This window comes from Mandrillus leucophaeus, unplaced genomic scaffold (genome assembly GCF_000951045.1).
Source record: "Mandrillus leucophaeus isolate KB7577 unplaced genomic scaffold, Mleu.le_1.0 Scaffold924, whole genome shotgun sequence".
NCBI lineage: Eukaryota > Metazoa > Chordata > Mammalia > Primates > Cercopithecidae > Mandrillus > Mandrillus leucophaeus.
In genome coordinates, this window is record NW_012110075.1 from 596,999 (window position 1) to 618,834 (window position 21,836).

Here is a 21,836-nt window from a genome sequence, read left to right on the forward strand (position 1 = left end):
CTTTCTTCTACTAAATATATCCAATACTGAGTGATTCAGTTTAGCACCGTAAAATTCTAGAACTAAATGTTTTTCACTAAACTTGTTGTATTCAGTCGGTGGAGAGTCACAAGAAATTATTACAAGTGGATTTTTAAAGAAGACTGACTCATGTTCAAAGTTAGCATCATTCAAATGGGTTAGAATGTTTCAGATACTCAAGGAAGATAATGAAATAACCTGAAGTCTTTAAAAGCAGTGATTTTTTTTTTTTAATGTTAGAAAAATCTGCAAGAATGATTTGATACTCAATGAGTCCCACAAGGTAGAAAAGTGGGTCCAAGGAACAACTAACACCCTTAGAACACAATATCCTCAAATTCTTGGTATAACATGGTCAATGACAGATGACTCCAAAGAAAATGTAAAAGCTTCATATTTCATGTAATATAATAATGCTAAACCATAGGGAAATCCTTTTCAACTAATGTTTATGCAGTAATTCCTGGAAGCACAATTCTCACTCTATCCTGACTGTAGGTACAATTTTACTTTATAGGAACTTTCATCTTTTAAAATATTTTGTCTTAGTACTATTACAGTATCTCTGAATGGCTTAAGGTGCTGCTTTAATCTTTCTAGGTAATATTCTCTTTCCAAATGATGAATTTAACTCAGATCTACAAAAAACAATCTAACCCAGAGACAAAATAACTATGAGAAATGCCAAAAAATTGAAAAACAAATGCAATTATAAACAAAGTATGAATTGTAAAAAATAAAATATGGTACAGAAAGTTGCATTTTTAGTCCTATAACAACATGATGAATTCCCTTCATTTTATGACAGATGATGACATTGTTAACTTCTACATAGACCCTAATACTGAAAATAAAGTTGTAATCATTGTCATTGAACAAAAATCTAAATATTTTTAAGTACATGATAGAAGTATATAAAAATTAATTATTTCTTTTTATGCAATTTTTTTAGTCTTAAAATGTGTTTTAAACATTATATAATTTACAGTAATTAATTCACATTGACAAACTTGATATTTACATTTTTACTTACCTTGCTTACCCTCAGATATTTATACCAATAAAAGATAGTTTTAAATTTATAACATTAAATGTAAACTTTCTGTTCACTAATCACAAAGAGCAACTGAGTTGAAATATTACTTATAAAATGCAAATTATTATATAATCCTCAATTTAATAAATCTACATATACTTAAATGTCAGTCAATATATGACAAAATGCATAAACCACCCAATTTACATATTTCATACAATAAAAGGTTATACAATTATTTTCAAAAATAAAAATGAATAAAAAATATAAAATCAAGATACTTGCATGGTTACCACTATATCCTAGGCCTTTATTTTTAATTTAAACTGCAAATTATATTTGACACAGAATAACTGCCTTTTAAAAAGTTGTCAAAAAACAGCCTATGAGCAAATGCTAACACCAAAATTCTGTCAGCTCTACGACTACCATCTCCACCCTACCAGCCACCCAATCTTAATTGGTGTTGACCCCAGGCATGGAAGTTTCTCAGATTGCATGATATGATGCTATTTCTGTGCTTAACAGTAATATGAGAGGAAAGTCTATATTAATAATATGAGCAGAGGTTTACTATTTGTTGATTTAGTCATTCAGTTCAATTCAGTTCATTTTTTTTTTCTTGGTTGTAAAAGTAGTCTTCGTACTTTCAAACTGTTCAGCATAAACTTTTAAATCACAAACACACACTTCCTGAAAGAATTTTTATTTTTACATTAATCCTCATCTAGAAACTACAAATGTCAAAATTATTTCTACTTTGCTGAATCAGCTCAAGAATAAAGTTACATTTTTTCTCCTCATATACTTGAAGTGTTCTAAAGATGTGTTGAATCCTTCAGTGTGTACATTTGCTATGATTTATAAAATCTGATTTACCTTTTAAATCTTTTTAGCATAATGAACTGACAAGTCATGTAATTTTCTGTTTCATAATTTAATGTCCCTGAAATATACACCCATCAATACTTTCAGAAAGCTAACTTTCCAAACAGGAATCGTGGCAAAGGGTAATTAAACTATTTACTTTTCTGTAGAAGCAACCAGGTTTATATAAACATTGGAAGTCCAGTTGAAATTTTTCAGTTATTCTGACTGGAAATAAACACCTGTAGTTGCCCCTGATCCCATGATAAAATCTTTTTGTGAATGAGAATTGTATATTTTTATCAGAACCCTAATATAGACAAATGGCTTTTATCTTCGGCTATGTAAAAGTATATTATTGTTTATTGGTTTATTTGGTAAATGTTTATTGCTTCTTTAAATCCAAAAAGGAAACCATGGGTTTTTTTGTCTTTGAATTATGGAGCCATTTCATTATGATTGATGTTCAATTCCCAGTCTCTTTGACCCTTTATTATCATTATAGCTTAGTAAGTGGCTGGAGAAGGAGAACCTGAAAGATATATATATATAGAGAGAGAGAGAGATAGAGTGTATATATATATATACACACATATATATATACACACACACACATATATATATATATTCTACTAAAATTACATCTCTCTATATATAAAGATAGGTACAGTGTTTCCTTAGCAAGTTTCTATCTTACGGCCTTCTCTGAACTATTGATTGTTAATTTCCTTTACTTATTCTGACTTCTGACTAAAGAAAATATCCTACTAACCACCCTACCCAAGTCTAGAATACCGAAGATGTTTCCATTGTATGTATTTGTTATCTATCATTGTGTGATAAATTTTCTAAAATATATTGGTTTAAAACAAAATGTTTATCATCTCACAGTTCTCTCAGGTTAGGAATCTTGTTTTGCTCAGTGTGGTGGTTCTGGCTCAACATCTCTCAGGAAATTGCACTCCAGTGTTGCAATTATCTCAGATCTCAACTGGGGAAAGATTTCTTCCAAACTCACATGCCTTTTGGATGACCTCAGGTCCTTGCTGGATCCTGGCTGAAAACATCAGTTCTTTGACATATGAGCACCTTAAAACACTGTAGCTTGATTCCCTCAGAACAAGTGAATGAGAGAATGAGAGTGTAAGACAAGGCACCCAAACCAGACCACAGTCTTTTGTAACCTAATCAGAAATGACACCCCATCACTTTTGTAATATTTTGTTTATTAGAAACAAGTCACTAAATCAGCCACCCTCAAGGGGAAAGAATTACATAAGAGTATAAATACTAAGTGGTAGGGATCTTTAGGAGTCATCTTGGAGGCTGCTGACCGTACCCATGTTCCAAAAAAAGAGAAAGGAGAATTTTCACTTCATTCCTCAACTAAATGTTATCTTTGAATTAAAACTAAAAATTTACCTTATTTTGCTAGTTCCTGTATGTGCTCTATCTAGGTTCTAGGAAATGATGGAATATGCTTGGCTTTCATTCTAGAGTGAAGAGAACAGAAAAATATCAAAATACAACAAGTCCCATGAAGAAAAAATAAAATAAAACAGAGTGATAGAATAACACGATGGGCTGATGAAAGAGAGGCTAATTATTTTGATTAGGCAAGGTTTATATGAGAAAGTACTTTTAAGATGAGAACTGAATGATAACAAGGAATTAGCCTTATGTTTTCATAGGGGTATTGTCAGGAGTGGAATCTTGCAGCAACGGGAAAAATAAAGCAAAGATTTAGGGCATGAAAATCCTTGATAGGCAAATTATAGGAGTTTCTTGAGACTGATACCAAGTTAAGAGAACCAGATCTTCTAGAACCTTGTATATCATGGTAAGGATTTAGACTTAGTAGAAGTGCAGTGGAACACCACTGTGTATTCTGAGTGGTTGAATACCTATTTATATCTATCTGTCTGTCTGTCTCTCTATCTATCTATCTATCTATCTATCTATCTATCTATCTATCTATCTATCTGAGACCGTCTCACCTTGTCATTCAAACTGGAGTGCAGTGGCACAATCGTAGCTCACTGCAGCCTCAACTCCTAGGCTTCAGTGATCCTCCTGTCTCAGTCTACCAAGTGGCTAGGAATATAGTCATGCACCCCCATGCCCAGCTATTTTTAATTTTGGTTAGCAATGAGGTCTTGTTATGTTGCCTATGCTGGTCTTGCCTCAAGTGATCCACCCAGCCCAGCCTCCCCAGTAGCTGGGATCATGTGCACAAGCCACCACTCTCGCTAATATCAATATATTTTTTAAAGACCATTCTAGGACTGTGTGGAAATGTATGGAAAAGGGGCAAATGTGGCCACAAAAGATCGCATAGCTATTTCAATATTCCACATAAAAGATGAAGGTAGCTTGAACTAAGCAGTAAAGATAAACAGACAAATGGATATAAAATATATTTTGAAGGTAAAGCAGATAATATTTACTAATAAATTAGACCTGGGAAGATATGGTGAACATTTTTCATATTTTAGCCTGTAACACATTTGAACATATTTCTATAATTTTGTAGTGTGCCAACTATGAGTCTCCTCTGATTAAAAGGAATCTGAAAATTCATTTTCCTATACCTCTCTGAAGGTGAAAAACAGGATTATGAAGTAGGTTATGCCTATCAGGCATACAGAAGACAGACTGGTACAAACCAGCAAAACCTGAGACAGCAAGTATAAATATGTCATCTTAAAAGCCAGGAGAGTGTGTGTCAAGAAGTAGGGAATGTCCAATTATATTGAATACTGCTGTGGTTTGAATACAAAGAGAATGAAGATGTGAATGTTCTTTGACAATGAAAAAGTCACAAGAGACAAGTGGACAGGTGTAATTGGAAGGCTGATTTTAGTCACATACGGCGTGGAAGAGTCGTTAGGAAGAGGAAATAGCAATTATAAAAATATACATTTTAGATTAAGTTTTGCTATTATAAGATCAGGAAAAATCAGTGGTAAACATGGGAAGTTAAAGGTTTATAATATATTTTTTAAAAGATGAGTAATATTAAAATCGTGTTTCTATGCTGATAGGAATGATCTAGAAAAGCGGAAGATGTTGGTCATGCAAAAGAAAGAGGTTATATTCATTATGTATTTGTCAGCAACAATGTATTGAGTGATAATTATGTGCCAGTCACTGTTCTATAGATAGAAAATACGGAATTCACTTTCTATTTTTGGCTGAAAAAACAATAAGCAAGGAGTATTAAGTAAAATATATGGTGTATAAATTGATTAAAGAGAAAATAATGTTGGCAATTTTAAATAGAGTGACCAGGTAGAATCTCACTGAGAAAATGAGTAAAGGCCTGAAAAAAATATAAATTACATCATGTGGACACCTGAGAGAATAACTTTCCAGGAAGAGGGAAGAGCAATTATAGAAGTTCTAATTCAAGAACATGCTCAATTTTTTTTTTAAGTTAATTATTATTTTCAATTGTTACGGGTGTATAGTAGGTATGTATATTCATGGGGTAGATGTGATGTTCTGAGAAAGTCATACCATGTGTAATAATTACATCAGGGAGAAACATTAAGAAAGGCAAGGTGGGTTCACACCTGTAATCCCAACATTTTGGGAGGCCAAGGCGGACGGATCACGAGGTGAGGAGATCGAGACCATCCTGGCTAATACGGTGAAACCCCGTCTCTACTAAAATTACAAAAAATTAGCCAGGCGAGGTGGCGGGCGCCTGTAGTCCCAGTTACTCAGGAGGCTGAGGCAGGAGAATGGCTTGAACTCGGGAGGCGGAGCTTGCAGTGAGCCGAGATCGCGCCATTGAACTCCCGTCACTCCCGTCTAGGCAACAAAGGGAGACTCTGTCTCAAAAAAAAAAAAAAAAAAAAAAAGGCAATGTGGCTGAGGACAAATAAATCAGAACAAGGGCACAATATCAAAGAAGTAACAGGCCAGGCAAGGTGGCTCATACCTGTAACCCCAGTACTTTGGGAGGCTGAGGCAGGAGGATTGCTTGAGTCAAGAAGTTTGAGGCTGCAGTGAGCCATCATTTGGCCTCTGCTCTCTAGCCTGGGTGGCAGGGTGAGACCCTGACTCAAAGAAACTTTAAAAAAAGAAAACCAGATCTCTGGGGCTTGGTAGATTATTTAAGAACTTGGAATGTACATTTGTGATAGATTTTTGGACTAAAAGCCCACTTGAAGTAAGCCCATGAGGGAATGGTAAGAGATAAACAGGAAACAGGGAGAAAAGACTACAATTTCAGGAAGTGTTACTTACAGAGATGGGGAAAATGTGAGGAGAGCTGGAAGAAAACATGAAATTAGTATGAGTTTTTAAATGGAAGAAATATCAAAATATGTGTGTGCTATTAGGAATAGCCCAGTAGCTCAAAGTCTTTTCCTATATCTCTGACCGTATCCTCTCAGTCTCTTTTTTCTGTCTCCTTGATCAACTACTTAACTTCTTTTTTATTATTTTTTTTTAATTTTTGAATTTTGTTGGTACATGGTAGGTGTATTTATTTGTGGGGTACATAAGATATTTTGATAAGGCATGCAATGTGGCATAAGCGTGTCATGGGGAATGGGGTATCCACCCTCTCAAGTATTTATCCTTTGAGTTACAAGCAATCCAATTACACTTTTTAAGTTATTTTAAAATGTACAGTTAAGTTATTACTGACTATAATCACCCTGTTGTGCTATCAAATTGTAGGTATTATTCATTCTTTCTGTTTTTGGTACCTATTAACCATTGCCACCTCCTTGCCACCCAGCTCCCTGGTACTCCTCCCAGCCTCTGGTAAAGATCCTTCTATACTCTATATCCATGAGTTTAATTTTTTTATACATATTTTTAGATTCTACAAATAATTGAGAACATATCTTTCTGTGCCTGACTTATTTCACTTAACATAGATAGGAATGTAAATTAGTGCAACCACTATAGAGAACAGTTACGAGGTTCCTCAAAAAATTAAAAAGTGAAATAGCGTATGATTCAACTACTTAAAAGTGGCCCAGGTCTCAGTTCATGGACCTTTTTTCTTCTCTCTTTTTGCTAACATTTTAGGTGACTTGATCCAAACTCATGGTGTCTATATGATAATGGCTCCCAAATGTATATCCCCAGCCCTAACTCTTCCCTGAACTCTAGACTCATATATTTAATTTTGTTTTTAACAATACTACTTGGGTGTTTAAACAGTTTCCTTAAACATAACATTTCAAATACTGAATATCTAATCCATTCCCGTCCCCATCATAGTCATCCCCATTATTTAAGTAAATAATCATTCAACCCTTTCGGCTTCTTAGGCTTAAATATTTGGAATTATTCTTGAAGTTATCATTTCACAATATTCATCCTGTTCACCATTGAATGAATGTGGTGCTGCCTTCAGTATACACAACAATTTCAGTAGCTTCTTACTACTTCTTTTGATCTTCTTAGTCCCAACCACCACCTCTCACTGAAATTTTAATAAATTTTATATGGAAACCTTTTATTTGCTCTTAACTCTTTATAGTCTACTCTCAACCAATATTCAGATTAATCATATTAAGACATAAGGCATATAATTTTACTCCTCTTTGCAAAACTTTTATTCAGAATAAAAGTCAAATAACTTGCAAAGTCCTGAAAGACCTTGCATGCTCTAGAACCCTACTATCATTCTATCCTATCTCCTACTACTCTACTTTTCACCCACGCTCATCTCCTTGCTGATGTTGAAATAGTTCACATATCCATACAACACAGGGCCTTTACAGGGCCTTTACATTTTGCTGTTTTTGTTTGTTTGTTTGTTTGTTTCTGTCATGCTCTTTTTTCCAGATTTATGTATGGCTTATTTCTACGCTTCCTTTATCTCACTGCAAATCCCATCTTATTAGAGATGCATCTGTGACTACCCTACATAAAATATTAATTCTTCTTCTCTTGGCACTACATTTTTTCCTGCTTTATTAGTCTTTATAGCACTGGTCACCATACAAGTCACTATGTATTTACCTTTTGTTATTGTTAATTCTCTGTCATTTGAATGTAAATTCTTTTTTTTTTTCCTGTTCAAGTTACCTTCCCAGTGGTTAGAATAAAGCCTGACTTATGTAAGAAATCAACAAAAATAGATGAATAAATGAATAAATTTCTTAAAACACTCCCTCCATTACCTTGTCTTAGTTGAAAATTGGCCTTACAAATGGCTTATTGATAAACCAAATTACATTTACAGGTAGATGTCATTCTTGAATTATCTGCTGCATCTGGCACTAGTTTTCATTTTTCACTCGCGGAAGTCAAGAGTGACTTTCACGACTCCTTCCCAAGCTCTTGGTGTTTCTCAGAACTTTCTCTTCCCCCAAATTTCCAGTTGCCTTTGAGGGATCATCTTTCTCAGCTAGTCTGTTCAATGTTTATCCTCTTTATTGCTGTTCTAGTTTTAACTATGATAATTTTCCACTTTGCTTAAGTAAACTCTTTTATTCTCACAATCTCAACAATGTTGTATTTCTATATGCTGATATTTTCTCCAAAATATTTTTCAAAATAACTCCAGTTTGGCTGATGAAACTACTTTTCAATTGTTAAGGATGAGCCTCAGAAATCAAGATTGTAGGAAATGGGACTCTGAAAGCTCCATTTTAACAAGATCTCCTGGTGCTTTGATGTGTACTAGGATATGAGAACCACTGATCTATATCTTCAGATCTGGCCTCTTATTAGAGCTTCAAACACAAATATCCAACTGTTTATCTGACATTTCTACCAGTATGCACCTAACGCAGCTCAAATTACACATGTGTAATGCTAAACTCATTATCTCATCTACCCCTGAAATCTCTCCTCCTCTTAAACCCTTATCTTCAGAAAGCCAGTTTTCAAAGAGGGGTGTTACATAATGATAAAGGGATTAATATTTCAAGAAGACGTAATAATCCTTAATGTATATGTACATAACAACACAGCATGCATACATGAGGCAAAACGGATACAACAACTGTAAGGAGAAATAGATGAATCTACTGTTATAGCTGGAAACATTTAACAATCCTCTATCAGAAGTGGACATATCCCCAGCAACTACACAATCATTAATTCCACAGTTGAAATAAAAATCAGTAGGTGTCAAAACTCAACAGCACTGTCAATCAACTGTATATAATTGACATCGATAGACTACCTCATCGAACAATAGCAGGTTACACATTATTTTCAAGTTCATATAGAACATTCACCAAAATAGATCACGTTTTGGGCCATAAAATACACTTTAACAATTTAAAACAAATAAAAGTCATACAATGTCTGTTCTCAGACCACAATGAAATTAAGCTATCTCTCACATCAGTCAGAATGACTATTTTTAACATTAAAAATCCAAAAAATAACAGGTGCTGATGAGCTTGCAGAGAAATGGGAGCACTTATTAACTGCCAGAGGGAATGCAAACTCTTAGTCAGTCATTGTGAAAAGCAGTTTGGTGATTTCTCAAAGAACATAAAGCAGAATTACCATTTGACTCAGCAATTCCATTATTGGGTATATATTCCCAAAGGAATATAATTATTATTATACCATGAAGACACATGCATGCGTATGTTCATTACAGCACTATTCACAATAGCAAAGACAGAATCAACATGAATGCCCATCAATGCTAGGCTGTATTAAAAAAAATGTTGTATATATATATAACATGAAATACCACACAGCCATAAAAAGAATGAAATTGTGTCTTTTGCAGTGACGTAGATGGAACCAGAGACCATTATCCTAAGCCTACTAACACAAAACAGTAAACCAAACCCAGCATGTTCTCACTTATAAGTGGAAGCTAAACATTGAGTACATATGGATAAAAAGAAGGGAATACCAGGGCCTCAGGGTGGAGGCTGGGAGGAGGCTAAGTATTGAAAAATCACCTATTAGACACTATACTTATCACCTGGGTGATGAAATAATTTTTTTCACCAAACCTCCACGACACACAGTTTACCTATATAGCAAACCTGCACATGCAAACCCGAACCTAAAAGTTTTTAATAAAGAATAATAAAATAATATTATTAACAACTTTGTGCCTACAAATTTAATTAAATGGAACAACTCTTTTAAGACACACACTTCCAAAGAAAAATTAGACAGTCTTGATAGACATATTATTTATTTTAAAAATGGAATCAATAATTAATAACTTTCTAAAACAGAAAGTACTAGGCCCAAATGAATTCGCTAGTAAATTCTTACATATATGTAAGAAGATATTATGTCAATTATCTACAATATCTTTTTAAAGACAGGGATAAAGGAGTTAAAAAGAAATTATGTAGGCAGTGAGGGTAAGGAAGTGAGGGCAGTTACTAAGGGTAGTCCTCAGTAAGGTTTAACTTTTAATGAAAAGCAGCCCCCAAATCATTTTTTTTCTAACAAAGAGCACCTCTAATATTGAGCTGCAGACATAAAAAAGCTGGAAGCTTGCACAGGTAAATGCCTGCAGTTGTACCAATAGGAAAAAATGCACCTGGGACTAGGCATGATCAATATGGTGGCTCCCTCTTCTCTTTGTCAGCCACGTGTACAATAAGGAGCAGACAAGATGACCTTGGCCAAGTGGAAAGCCAATTTGCTTAATAAGATTAAGGTGGGTGGATCAGCTTTCCCCAAGCTATGTAAATGTCACAACTGTTCAAACCAATCTGTACGCCCTATGTAAATCAGATATTGCCTCCTCAAGTCTGCCTATAAAATCTGCTGCAGTCTGCTGCGTTTTCCTTTTTCGGACATGTCTCTGTTGCAAAAGAGAGAGCTGTTCTCCTCTCTTCTTTCTTCTGCCTATTAAACTTTCCGTACCTTAACCCATTCCGTGTGTGTGTCAGTGTCATTAATATTCTTGGTGCGAGATGACAAACCCTGGGTATTTACCCAGACAATGATGCTGCTTCATTAGAGAAGAAAGAATACTTCATAACTCATTCTGTAAGTCTAGCATTACCCTCATACCAAAATCAAACAAAGACATTATTAGAAAACTACAGACCTGAGTCTTTCATGAACATAGATACAAAAATCTTTAACAAGCAAAATCAAATCCAACAATGGGCAAAAATAATTACACACCACCACCGAGTGGGATTTATCTCACATGCAAGGCTAGTTCAATGTTGGAAAATCAAGTAATGTAATCCATTACATCAAGAAACTGAAGAACAAGAATCATATTATCTTAATAGACAGAGGGAAAAAAAGGATTGTAAATACCACACCCATTGAAGATAAACTCTCAGTACACTAGGAAAATTGAAAACTTTGTAAATTTGATGAAGAATGTCCACAAAATACCTACAGATAACATCCTACTTAAGGGTGAGAAACTTGAAACTTCACTGGTAAGATGAGGACAAGGGAAAGATACCCACTCTCACTGCTTTTCTATATTGTTCTGGAAGAAGGACAATCTTGTCACACAACAAGACAAGAAAAGGAAAGAAATGTTATACAGATTGGAAATAAATAACCCTCTATTTGTTTGAAGATGACATGATTGTCTGTGTATAAAATCTAAAAGAAAAGAGAAAAACGTAAATTCCTGGAACTAAAAAGCAACTAGAATAAGGTTGCAAGATACAAGATTAATATGTGAAAGCCAATTTCATTTCTTTACACCAACAGGTAATAATTGGAATTTGAAACGATGAAGTAGATTTCTCCAAAATATACGAATAACTCTTAAAGCTTCATATTAAACAAGTGAATAAGCTGATAAGAAAATGAGCAAAAGACAGCTTCAGCTGATGTAGTGCAGCTTTATCCTATTTGTGATCTTCCGTATTTATTCTGATTGAATCTTAACTGATGTAAATGACAACTAATTTTCATTTGTTGTATATTTCCTGTGTCTAACTCAGTGACTGGCAAATAATATATACTCGATACATTTTAAATTAATAAAAATGAAAGAGCAAATTAATTTTGGTACAGCATAGACATTTGTCAGGAATTAAACCACCAAGAGCGCTTGGAAAAAACTATGTACTACACACGCCAGTACCACTGCAAATATATATATGCTCTCTAACTTTGATGAAGTGCTAAAAATTGTTTGGAAAACTTTTTAACTGTCTCTTAACTGTTTCCTCTCCTATCCTGCTTAATGAAAATTTGCTTCATTTTTCTTATGCTCCTTAACAGTCTGCGGCATTTATATTTACCATGTAATTTAGCCTACTCTTTCATACACACACACACACACACACAGACACACACACACACACACGAAGAACTCTGAGCATGAAATGTCATATCTAAAAATATATACTTATATACGCAACTATACTTCTTTGCCTTGATTGTCAAAGAAAGAAGTTTCTCTCTTTCAGCTGGAGACAGTGTTTCCCAACACCACTTCTGACACCAGATGTTTGCCTTTTCCATACCGAGCAATTCTTGAATTCTTCAGCACCAACTAGATATTCAACACTTCAATTTGATTCTAACATTACCTATAAATTCAGCTAATTGAAAATTTGAGGGTTCACACTATTTCCATTTATGTTCATTATCTAGAAGAGTTCACAAAATTCATAAAAACACATGATCTATGTTTACTCTTTTATTATAAATGTTTCAACTCAGGAATAGCCAAATGGATGAGATGCACAGGGTGAGGTATAGGGTTGGGGGAGAGATTGTAGGTGCTGCTTCTATCCTTCTCAGGGCACATCACCCTTCCCGTACTTGCATGTTTTCACCAACCCAAAAGCTCCCAGGCTCCCATCATTTACATTTTTCCTGTTTAAATAAAGATTTCATTATATAAATATAATTGATTAACCCTTGGCCATTGGTGATTGAACTCAATCACCAGTCCCTCTCTGCTCCCTGGAGCTTAGAGTATTGTGCTAAAAGTCCAAACCCTTTAATTTTGTCTTAGTCTTTTTGATGATCATTCCCTGAAGCTATCGAGGGAATCTTCCTGAATCTCATTAAAGTTAAAAAAGACAGTAAATGACAAGGGTTGTAGAAACTCTGTGCCAGAAAATGGAGACAAACACCGAACATTTATTTTTTTTAAACTACACAGTCTAACCCTATATTCCAAAGCTCTTATTAGATTACATACTCTCATATTCTGTAAAATATTCTTCCTCAATTATACTTGTTTCAATATTTTCTGATAATTTTTTACCAAAATTATAAATCATAACCTTTTTACTATAAAAGTCACCCCGTATTGTCATCTAACCATTATTGCCCTGTCCTCTTTTCTTCCATCAGCATAAACCTCTAAAAGGCATGTTCCACATTTACTCTTTTTACTTGTCTACCCCATACATTGCTCAATACTTTCCATTCCTGTAGCTCCAATAAACTGTCTCTTAGAGAAGTCATAAGCAACTCCTCAATATGATGGACTCATCTCAGGGAACACACAATTAATAATAGTAAAAAACTATTTTCAAAAAACAAAACAAAAACTTAAGAAACTATCTCCTATGCAGTTTATTGATACAATATTTGATCCAACTCTATGCTTGAAAAGGATGTGTGTATAGAATTATATTAGCATGTGATGGCAGGTATACAAATAGAGAGCTTTTGGAGCAAGAACAAATGTATTGTTAGTGCCAGTTTCATTTGGTTTTGTATCTTTCTTAGAAGTGATGAACTACCTTTATCACAGCAGCTCTTGCTCTAAAAAATAATATCACGGATACTTGGAGGTTTCAGATTTGCCTCATTTAAAAGCAGAGATGACTCATTCTATCAATGATCTCAAGTACTCTGATTTCTAGATCATGCCATTTACTGCATTTCCACATTTGTATCTGCTTCTAATAATGGGCAACTTCCTAAAATGTTTTTGAAAACACCACCTCATTTCCAAAGTCAATTTTTTCTTCTCATCTTTGGAGTAAAATGACTGATTAAGGAATGATGAAAACCCAAATTAAGAATTGGGAAAACAAATCTGAAAGTGTTGGCAACTTACCTAGTAGTCAAAGACATACAGTACTTGTGAGCAAAGGTATTAGCCAAAATTAGGTTTAGATAATTAATTCCTATGAAATCCTAAATACACCTTAACATATAAAGGGACCAGAGAAACAAAGTATTTGATGGAAATTCCAGCTATAAAAGCACCTGAATGTTAAAGATATCTGCAAATTTCATTCGTATTTTTTTTTTCCATTTACAGGTGCTCCACAAGTTAAGTAGAGGTTATGTCACAGTAAATCCATTGTAAGTTGAAAATATCAAAGTCAAAAGTCCAATTAATACACCTAACCTACTGAACATTGTAGCTTAGCCTAGCTCAGATCGTGTTCTGAACACGATCAGAACAATTAACCTAGACTTGGGCAAAATCATCTGGCAACACACTACAGAAGGTTTTGATGTTTTGCAAAAGCAAAATATCTTTGGACCAAAAGGTTTTGCTTATTTTCCTTCGCTCGTAAAATGCAAAATTATTCTGCTTCTTTATGGTTTAAAACTTTAATGGTCATTGTTTCAAACAATCTCTAGAAGAAATTGTTCATCTATTTTTAATTTTGCCTACATTGTTTTTTGTTTGACTTAGATGCATCATCTGGAGTAATTCAAAGGCTGCTTGACTTCTTAGCAGTATTACTACTGCTACAAACTCCTCATCCCTTCACTCTGCCCCCAACTGGATTAATTATTGTAATAAAAACTAAGAAAAATACGCGGAGCTCTTTGGGGAAAAAAAAATGCATACATGTAGTTACTAGAAGCACTTTTTAGCATTAACTGGATTCTTGAATATTTAAGGTCAATATATACTGAGGCCTTTGGAATCCTGACCTGAAACTATATTTTCTTATTATCTTACTTTCCATAATTTCTGAAATAAAATTGTCTTATAGTCTGCAAATTAACAAACCACATTCACATTGGTTCACATTTATCAATAAACCATACAAACATTTGTATATTTCTAAATAAACTGAAAGAAATTTATTCTATTATTTCTATTTATTTAGTAAATAGAAAGAATAAATTGTACCCAAAACAAATTAAACAAGTTAGATGCATTACTTTTTAAACAAAAATAAAATATAACTCGTTTTATTTTTATTTTATTCTAGTTTTGCATTTCTAAGATTTGTTTTAATTGTGCTAATTGTGTTAAAATCAATTTATAATTGTATTAAAAGATACACAACGTAAAATGTATCATGTTAACCATTTTGAAATATACAATTCAGTAGTAAAAACATTCACATTGCTGTGCACCCAATGTCTAGAACTTTTTCATTTGGAAAAACTGAAACTGTATTTTTATGAAACAACAACCCCCCATTTATCCCTTCCTCCAGCCACTGGCAACCACCATTCTGTGTTCTTTTTTTAATTTGAGAGCTCTGTATACCTCATGTAATTGGAGTCATATAGTATTTGTATTTTCCATGGCTATTTCATATGGCATGATACCCTCAAGATTTATTTATGTTGTCGGTAGCATGTACGAGAATTTCCTTCCTTTTTAGGCTGAATAATATTCCATTGTATGAAAATAATGCATTTGCTTATTCATTCATGCGTCAGTAGACACTGGGCTAGCTTCCACCTTTTGGCTATTACGCATTATGCTGTTATAAACATGGGTGTGCAAACATTTCTTTGAGATCCTAGTTTTAGTTCTTTTAGATATATACATAGATGTAGAATTGCTGGATCATATGGTAATACTATTTTTAATTTTTTGAGGAACTGCTATATTATTTTTCATAGTAGCTGTACCATTTTACATTCCCATCACCAGTGCTTAAAGATACCAATTTCTCTACATCCTAGCCAGCACTTAATATTTTCCATTTATTTGATAGTAGTAATTCTAATGGATGTGAGGTGATATCTCATGGTAGTTTTTTTGTTTGTTTGTTTGTTTTTTTCTTGAGACAGACTTTCTCTCTTTTTGCCCAGGCTGGAGTGTAATGGCACCATCTCGGCTCACTGCAACCTCCGCCTCCCAGGTTCTAGCAATTCTCCTGCCTCAGCCTGCTGAGTAGCTGAGATTACAGGCATGCACCACCACATCCAGCTAATTTTGTATCTTTAGTAGAGATGGGATTTCACCATGTTGGTTAGGCTGGTTCAAACTCCTAACCTCAGGTGATCCACCCGCCTCTAACTCCTGAAGTGCTGAGGTTACAGGTGTAAGTCACCGCACCTGATCCATTGTAGTTTTGATTTGCATTTCCACAATTATTAGTGATGTTGAGCATTTTTGTGTGTACTTATTGTCCATTTGTATATCTCTTTAGAGAAAAGTCTATTCTAGTTATTTGCTTATTTTTTAAATGGGGTTGATTTTTTTTTTTTTTTCTTGTTGAATTCTAGGATTACTTTACATATTTTGGATATTAACCTCTTACCAGATGTATAATTTGCAACTATTTTCTCCCATTCTGTAGGTTGTTATCTTAATCAATTTTGTGTTACTATAACAGAATACCTGAGACTGTGTTATTTGTAAAGGAAAGAGTTTTATTTAGCTTATGGTTCTCCAATAAGGGTGCTTCAAGATTGAGTAGCTGCATCTGGATAGCTTCTGGTGAAAGCCTCATGCTGCATCACAACGTGGAGAAGAAGCAGAAGGGGAAATAGGCATATGTAAAAGGAGACCAAACATGAGAGGCACCCTCACTGTGTAACAGTCTGCTGTGTGATAACAAATCAAGTCTCATGAGAGCAAGAAAGTGCACCTGAAAAACAAAGAAACAAAGAAACAAACAAACAAACAAAAACATTAATTATTCTTAATGTCCTAATCATATCTTAAGGACACTGCCTCCCAACAGTACTACCTTGGATACCAACACATGACATGCCTTTCAGTGGAGATAAACCATATTCACACCACAACATTCTCCCTCTGGCTTCCCTAAAACACACTCCCTTTTTACAATGCAAAATACAATCATTCCATCACAATAGTCCCCGAAGTCTTAACTTGTTCCAGCATCAACTGAAAAGGCCAAAGTCCAAAGTCTCATCTGAGACTCAAGGCAAACTTCTTCCAGCTGTAAGGCTCTAAAATCAAAAACAAGTTATCTGCTCCCAAGGTACAGTAGTGGAGCAGGAAGTGCGTACACATTCTCATTCTAAAAGGGAGAAATAGGAAGAACAGGGTAACTTTCTCAAAGCAAGCTAAAAGCCCATCAGGGAAGATATTAAATCTTAAGGTTAGAGAATAATGTTCATTGACTCCATGACCTACATCCTGAGCACACTGGCGCAGGGGTTGGACCTCCAAGGTCTCAGGCAGCCCCACCCCTCTAGCTTTGCTTGGTGCATTTTGCACAGCGGCGCTCATGGTTTGGAGTTTCATACCAATGCCTGTGTCTTTTCCAGGTAGGCATTGCACAATGTTAGTGACTTGACAGATTTTGAGCCCCATTTTAATGGCTCCACAGATATTCTTCTGGGAGGGAATCTCTGTAGTGTCTTTACCTGTGCAGCAGGTTTCTGTCCAGGCTTCCAGGCAGTCCATACATCCTTTGAAATGTAAGGGAATCCCACTATACCTCAGATGTTCTAGCATTCTGTATACCTACGGAATTAGCACTATGTGGACCCCACCAAGATCTGCCACTTGCATATTCTGAAGCAGGCGACAGAGCCATGGGTGGAACCACACCTGGGGCCACCAGAAAGATGGCTGTGTGGCTAAGGTGCACTGGGTAAGAATGCAGAAGCAGGGTTGTAAGGCAGCCATGGGCAGCAAATAGGGGAAGGGCATCCTGGACTTAATCCCCCAAACAATTCTGCCCTCACAGGCCTCTGGGTCTGTGATGGAAGCTGCAGACTTAAAGATCTCTGAGATGACCTTTGGGCCCGTTTCTGATTGTCTTGATGATTAGCAACTGGCTACATTTTAGACATATTAATTTCCTTAGCAAGTGGTCTCTGGGCCACATAATTGATTTTCTCTCCTGAAAATGCTTTTTTATTCTACCACATAGTCAAATGCAAATTTTCCAAGTATTTCTTTTCTTCTTCTGTTTTCTTTAGCAGCTCTCTGTAAGCACTTAGAAGTAAACATGCACCATCCTGAGAATTTTGCTACTTAGAAATTTCTCCTACCAGATATGCTCTTCTGTCACTCTTAAGTTCAGTCTTCCACAAAGTCCTAGGGCATAGATACAATACAGCCAAGTTATTTGCTACTATGTAATAAGAATGATCTTTACTCCAGTTTCAATAAGATATCCATCATTTCCATATGCGAGCTCATCAAAATGGCCTTTCGTGTTTATATTTCTATCAGCATTCTGGCCAGACTATTTAACCAATCTCTAAGAAGTTCAAGACTTTACCTAGTCTTCTCATCTTTTGAGTCCTCACCAAAGTTGCCTTTAATGTTGTCTTCATTGCAATACAGGCTTTTTCTAGCCTGCTTCTCCAAATTCTTCCAGTCACTATCAATTATCTAGTTACAAATTTTATATTTTCAGGTATCTCTCTAACATTGTCCCTCTTCTCAGTATCAATTCTGTCTTACTCCATTTTGTGTTGCTATAATAGAATACCTGAGACAGTGTCATTTATAAAGGAAAGAGGTTTATTGAGCACGTGGTTCTCCAGGCTGGAAAGTTCAAGACTGGAGAGCTGCATCTAGAAGCTTCTGGTAAGGGCTTTGTACAGTATGAAAATATAGAGAAACAGAAGGGGGAACAGGTGTTGTTAAGAGACCAGACATGAGAGACAGCCTCATTTTATAACAGCCAGGGTAACTAAACCAGTCTCAGGAGAGCAAGAATTTACTCTTGCAAAAAGGACATTAACCTCTCTTAATGATCTAATCACCTCTTAAAGGCACAATATCTCAACAATGTCTCACTGGGGACCAAGCATCAATGTGAGTTTTGGTGGGAACAGGCCATATTCAAATTATAGCAGTTTACTTTTCACTCGATTAATTGTGTCCTTTGATGAATGAAAGTTTTTGATTTTCATCAAGGCCAATTTATCTAGTTCTTCTTTTTTGTTATCTGTATTTTTTAAGTCCTATCTGTAAAATAATTGCCAAACTCAATGTCATGAATTTTTTATTCACATTTTCTCTTAAGAGTTTTATATTTTAGCCCTTATGTTTAGGTATTTGATACATTTTGAGTTAAATTTTGTACACAGTGTAATATAAATATCCAACTTTTGCATGTAGTTGTAAGTTTTCCCAAGCAAAATTGTTGAAAACACTGTTATTTTCCCATTGAATAATTTTGGCACACCTTCAAAAAATAACTGGATTATGAATTCAGGGGTTGATTTCTGGACTGTCTATTACTGCCAGTTAGTATTTATGCCTGTACCACACTGTTTTGATTACTGTAGTTTTGTAATAAATTCTGAAAGTAAGGCACATAAGACCTACAAGTGTGTTGTTTCTCAAGATTGTTTTGGCTCTTCAGGTCCCTTGAGATTCCATGCAAACTTTAGGAGGTATTTTTCTATTTCTGCAAAAAACGCCACTGAAATTTTGATAAGGATTTTCACTAAATCTATGGATCATATTATGTAGTATTGACATTTTAACATTATTCTAATCAATGAAGATGGATTTCCATTTATTTATATCTTCTTTAATTTCTGTCAGCTTCATTTTGTAGTTTTTAGTGTACATGCCTTTAGCCCGTTTGGTTACATTTATTTCTAAGTAAATGAATCTTTTTTTTATATTTCCTTTTCAGATTGTTCATTATTAGTGAAAAATGATATGCAGCTAAATTTCATGTGTTGATTTTGTATTCTGCAACATTGCTGAATTTAAGTTAGAACTGAGCCCTACTAGTTTTTTTCCACATTTTTAGGATTTTCTGTGTGTAAGATAATGGCTTTAAAATAAATAATTTTAGTTTTATTTTTCCAATTTCAATGTATTTCATTTATTTATTTGTTGCCTAATTTCCCTGGTGAGGAGTCCATTGTTACATTAAATAGAGGGATGAAAGTGGGCATCCTTACATTGTTTGATTCTAAGTTTCTTTTTAAATTATAAACACAGAAATAAAAATGCTGAACATATTTGTTTGACTGATGTAATTGAATTTTATGTTCTAAAGGTATGTATTTTATGTTTATGTCAATTTGCAAAATAATTATAATTATCTTTATTGTGGGAATTTGGGATCAGTTACGCAATCAAATGATTGCTCAATTCTCTATTTTACTTTTCTCAATAGCAAAAGTATAACAGAAGGAGCTTGTGGAATGCTCATTAGGTTACAAACAGACTGGTAATTTAACAATTGACTACCAATAGAACAATAAAGCTACATAGGCTTTATTGTCTTGATACAGCACATAATTTTTGACTGAAGCAATAGACTTTTTTCATTTTTCTGAAAAGCTTATGTTCAAGATAATATTTGTGTAGCTCTGCAGGAATAGACATCATCTGCTGAGAGGCATTCATAAAAATAAATAATAGAGGAATTCCCTCCAGCCCTCATACACACTTTCTTTGAAAAGCAGTGACTATCACTGCATTTGGCTTTTTAAATTGGCACTGATTTCCTTTTTTGGCAAATGAAACTCAATTTTTCAAACAAGCCAACCTTCATTGTCTAATCCTAAATATACGGGCAGCTTTATCACTTACATTTGGCATGGAAGGCTATACAAATCTATTTGGCTAATTTAATTCACTGAAAGAGGTAATTTTCTAAATAACTTCTATTGGCCTAAAGAAGGTAAGATGCTGCCAGGTGGGTTTGTTCTCATTGGCACAATCATATCAGGACATAAATGACATCCTCACTCTGGGTTTCTAGACACACAAACTATCTAACATACAACTAAGCAAAGGAATTTGTACTCTTTCTGTATTGCTGAGATTCTCTTAACCTTTGTTATATATGTTTTGATCTATATATGTGACCCTTGGACAACACAGGTTTGAACTGCAAGAGTCCACTTATATACAGATTATTTTTAATCAATATGTTTATTTATTAAGGTATGTATGAATACATAAAGTACACACAGATACTAGTCTATTTGTATGTTAATCATTTATGTTTTCAGTAAGGCTTCCAGTCAATAGTGGGCTATAGTAGTTAAGTTTGAGGAGTCAAATTTATGTATAAATTGTCAACTGCGTGAGAATTGGCACCCCAACCCCAACATTGTCCAATGGTCAACTGTATATAAATATATATAAATGTTTATAGTATATATAAACTATTTCTGTTATATTAATGATTAGGATTTTTAAATGTTTGTGTTTTGAAATATAACACATACACATAAAATGCATAAAATGAATCTATAATGAAACAAATTATCACAGCAAGCAACCATGTAATACTCATCCAAAAAAAGAAATAGACTCAAGACATAGTCCTTTCTGTACAATCTTCACTCCAACCATCTTCCTAATCAAAGGTGACCACTACTCTGACATCTGATTCTAAAGTTCAAATTTGCCATTAGGAATCCTTAAATAAATTGGATAATATATTATGTATTCTTTGATATCTGACTTGTATAATTACTTACCTCTCAATAATACTTTTACTTGTCTGAGCAGGGTTATTGCTTGTTTTTCACTAGTTTAGTTTTTTAAAAATTTGTTCAATTCTATTTATTGGAAATGATGTTATTTCATGCCTAACAAGTACTGGTGAGGTTGTGGAGAAAAGGGAACACTTATATACTCCTGGTGGAAATATCAATTAGTTCAGCCACTGTAGAAAGCTTTTGGAGATTTCTCCAAGAACTTAGAACAAGATTACCATCTGAGCCAGCAATTCCATTATTGGGTTTATACCCAAAGGAATGTAAATCATTCTACCATAAAGACACAAGCATGCATATGTCCATCACAGCACTACCTGATTTTCACAATAGCACTGCTATTTTACAATAGCAAAGACATGGAATCAACCTGAATACCCATTGG

General features: G+C 34.4%; 1 long non-coding RNA gene across 1 annotated transcript in view; it reads right to left on the reverse strand.

The window, feature by feature from the left end:
• The window catches only part of LOC105531970, a 155,578-nt gene that overhangs the window by 29,412 nt on the left and 104,330 nt on the right, over positions 1–21,836 (reverse strand). The window contains exon 3 of the long non-coding RNA XR_001004893.1: positions 3,347–3,417. This is a non-coding gene — a long non-coding RNA (uncharacterized LOC105531970). The remainder of the gene's footprint in view (positions 1–3,346; positions 3,418–21,836) is intronic.